This window comes from Lycium barbarum, chromosome 6 (genome assembly GCF_019175385.1).
Source record: "Lycium barbarum isolate Lr01 chromosome 6, ASM1917538v2, whole genome shotgun sequence".
NCBI classification, from domain to species: Eukaryota; Viridiplantae; Streptophyta; class Magnoliopsida; order Solanales; family Solanaceae; genus Lycium; species Lycium barbarum.
Window position 1 is genome coordinate 31,369,103 of NC_083342.1, and position 4,501 is coordinate 31,373,603.

Genomic DNA, 4,501 nt, shown 5'->3' on the forward strand with positions numbered 1-4,501 from the left:
CTAGCTGGGTCGTGACAGAAGTGGTATCAGAGTCGACACTCAGAAAATAGAAGCTGTGAAGACTTGGCCAAGGCCTACGACACCTACGGAAGTTCGTAGTTTTCTTGGGTTAGCAGGATATTACAGGAGATTTGTAGAGGGCTTCTCATCTATTTCAGCCCCATTGACGAAGTTAACTCAGAAGTTGGCTAAATTCCAGCGGGATGATGCCTGTGAGCGTAGTTTCCAAGAGTTGAAAAACAGGTTGACCTCAGCGCCAGTGCTAACACTTCCAGAAGGGTCCGATGGCTATGTCGTATATTGTGATGCCTCCTGTGTGGGAATAGGATGCGTATTGATGCAGCATGGGAGAGTCATTGCATATGCCTCGAGACAGTTGCGAAGGCATGAACAGAATTATCCGACTCATGATCTCGAATTGGCCGCGGTTATCCATGCCTTAAAAATATGGAGGCACTACTTGTATGGTGTACGTGTTGACATCTATACGGACCACAAAAGCCTCCAATATATTTTCAAACAGAAGGAGTTGAACCTGCGGCAAAGGCGATGGTTAGAATTACTAAAGGATTACGATGTGAACATTCTATATCATCCAGGGATGGCGAATGTAGTGGCAGATGCACTTAGCCGCCGATCGATGGGTAGTTTATGTGGAGTTCCTTCGGAAAAGCAGGAAATGGTTCGTGAGCTCCATCAACTAGCAAGTCTCGGCGTACGTGTGACTGATTCAGGAGATGCAAGTATTAGCATCAATGACCCCACAATTTCATCATTGAATCTAGAAGTGAAGGAACGACAATATGAGGATTCCCAGCTAAGCCATTATCGAGATCTAGCTCACAAAAAAGAAAAGTCTCCATTCAAAGTTTCCATAGAAGGGGTCCTTAGATATCGTGGCAGGTTATGTGTACCGGATGTAGTAAACTTACGCCAACGAATTTTTTAGGAAGCACATTATTCCCGGTATTCTATTCATCCAGGTGCAACCAAGATGTACCACGACCTTAAGTTGCTATATTGGTGGGATGGCATGAAGCGAGACATAGCAGGGTTTGTAGCCAAATGTCCAAATTGTCAGCAAGTGAAAGTCGAACATCAAAAGCCAGGAGGTTTATTGCAAGCAATGGAAATTCCTACGTGGAAATGGGAAGAAATTAATATGGATTTTGTGGTAGGATTACCCCGTACGCGAGGGAAGTATGATTCTATATGGGCAATCGTGGACAGGCTCACAAAAGCAGCTCATTTTCTCCCCGTCAGGACTACATATTCAGCGGAGGATTATGCTAAATTGTATTTCAAGGAGATTGTACGACTTCATGGTATTCCTTGGGCCATTATCACGGATAGAGGGGCGCAGTTCACAGCCAAGTTCTGGAAGTCCTTTCAAGAAGGTCTAGGTACTCAAGTTAAGCTCAGCACGGCGTTCCACCCACAGACCGACGGGCAAGCCGAGCACACTATTCAGACCTTAGAAGATATGCTACGAGCATGTGTGCTGGACTTCGGTGGTAGTTGGGATGAGCATTTGCCTCTTATTGAATTTGCCTATAATAACAGCTATCATTCCAGTATCCAAATGGCTCCGTATGAAGCCTTATACGGAAGAAAATGCAGATCTCCAATTGGATGGGTTGAAACCGGAGAAGTACAATTGATAGGCCCCGACTTGGTCCAACAAGCAGTTGAAAAGGTTAAAGTGATTCGAGACCGACTGTTAACAGCTCAAAGTCGCCAAAAGTCTTATGCGGACAACCGCCGACGGGATTTAGAATTTCAAGCTAATGATTGGGTATTCTTGAAAGTCTCGCCAATGAAGGGAGTAATGAGGTTCGGCAAAAAGGGGAAATTGAGTCCAAGATACATTGGACCTTATCGAATCATCCGCACGGTGGGTAGAGTAGCCTATGAATTGGACTTGCCTTCAGAGCTCGAATCTGTACACCCAGTATTCCATGTTTCGATGCTCCGCAAGTGTATTGGAGACCCCACGAGGGTTGTTCTGATTGATGATGTACAAGTGACAGAGAAGTTGACATACGAAGAAGTGCCCATTGCTATTTTGGATAGACAAATGTGAAGGCTTCGGAATAAAAAGGTTGCTTTAGTCAAAGTGCTATGGCGGAACAATAATCGGGAAGAAATGACTTGGGAAGCGTAGGAAAAGATGAAATCTATGTACCCCCATTTGTTCCAAACCCCAGAAGAGATTCAAGATGAGACGTCGACGATATGAGGTATAAATGTTTTAGTTTTATGTTTTTGGTCGTGTGTGGGCCATAAATATGCTGATATTGTGATATAGCCCTGTGAGGCGATGATATTATGGGTCGTTGTGGTAAATTGGTAGTGCCAAATTACAAAGGTAACTCTGGAAAAAAATTTCAAGAATCCCCGAGTGTCGAACATTCGAGGACGAATGTTACAAAAGAGGGGAAGAATGTTACACCTCGAAATTTTTTCCGTACTTGCGTGATGAGTAGAACAATAAAGGACTTGAGTGTATGGTGTTTTACTGAGTCGGGAATGGCTAATTTTGCATTTTTGGAAATAATAAAGTTGCAGAAAAATTTTCACCCAGTGGTCGTATATGGCACTATACGGCCCGTAAAGTGATTTACGGACCGTATAGTGCAATCGTCTTTCATTGCGTCAAAAATCTCAAGTTTCTGTTAAGTGTTGAAATGGTTAAAAACAACCCAGAATACGGCCCGTAAACTGGTTTACTGACCGTAAACCAAGTCGTAAACCACCAGGTCCCTCAGCCAAGACTTTCTGTAAATGTTGAATATGGTTAAATACGACCCAGTTTACGGCCCGTAAACTGGTTTACGGACCGTAAACCAGGTCGTAAACTGCCATATCCACCAGCCAAACTCTCTGTTTTGGAATGCTTAAATACGACCACAGTGGACGACCCGTAAATCAAAATACGGTCCGTAAACTGCAGTTTATGACCACTATTCATCCCGACAAAAATTCATTAAACATCAGCTTTTGAGTTATTAAAAGGAACTTAGGCCTCATTTTATTTCATTCTTCATTCATACAACTCAAGAACACTCTAGAACTCTCCAAATACTTCCTCCATAAGAATCCAAGAGAATCAAGGGAAAGCTAAAGATCAACAACACAAAACCTATGAAATCAAGTGCAAGAACACATCAAGGGATCATCTACGTCAAGTAATTCCCAAGAAGGTGAAACTAGGGTTTTGTCCAAAGTGAAGTATTGCAACACAAGACTTGTTCAACCAACATCCAAGGTAAGTTCCATGATATATTCATGTTGTTCAAGGCATTGAAAGGCTTAGACACTTGAAATGTAGAAGAACATAGAAATGGGTCATTATTAAGTGAATAGTGAAATGAATGAATGATAGTGGAATTGAACTACGAATATTGAAGTGTTGTGAGTACAAATATGTTATAAATGATGTTTATATCATTAAAAAAGCGTTGAATGCATGAAAATGCAAGGACGAGTCATAAGGCTAATTATGAGGGAAATTGTAGGAAAATGGTGGATTTTGCTAAACGTACGTAAACGACGATTGTTGATTTCGATATTGTGAGTAATGCTATGAATTTTGGGAGTTAGTATAAAACATGGGAAAAATAGTAAAAACAAGAGAAGCGCTGTCCGACTTCTCCTAGAATTAGCGACGCGTTCTTGTAGTTAGTATGCTAATGTTGATATGAATTCTTTATGAAGGTAATGACACGATATTGAAGGAGAACGAGTGAGCGATATCTTAGCTAAACGACCAAGGTATGTGAGGCTAGTCCCTTCTTTCTGATGGCATGAATCTTGTAGCACGAAATTCCTATTCTCTTCATGAGTTCTTATAGTCCGAAAGGCTAAGAGTCAAACTCCTTAATGTCTATATAAGATGAGGAATACGATATGATGATGCTAGTATAATGATGATGTTAATTATCGCTTACACTCACCTTATGTACTAGTTCCTTCAAGGTGAGGCAGAGTATCAATAGTTGTTCCATAATGGAATCGGGGGATCACGACCTTACGTCACCCCGATAGAGTAAAGTTGATCTTGAGCCTTATGCATGTATTACAATGAGATAAGTATTTTATGATGAGTATATTATTATTATGAGAATTTTATGATAAGCATGACATGAGCATTTCACACCGTGCCTAGTTGGCCGGGCAGTCGCCACCAAGGCGGGCAGCTATACGGATACACCATGACCTTCGGGCATGGGCAGACACCACTAGTGGGCGGCTTTTTTTTTCGCCCTTGCCTTTTCTCCGATTTTTAAGATTTCTTCCTCTGAAAATTCTCCCCATACGTATGGTTTCTTATCTTCCTTGGTGACATACCCAATCAAGTTTGCAAATCCTTTGTGAAAGGTTACGTTACACTGTCTTCCTTCGAACTGTTTAAAGGCTTCTCTTATTTTTCTGGTTGCATTGTTTTTTGAAGCAGTGGAGTTCTTTATTGCGACGTGTATATGCCATCCTTCGTTTTGGT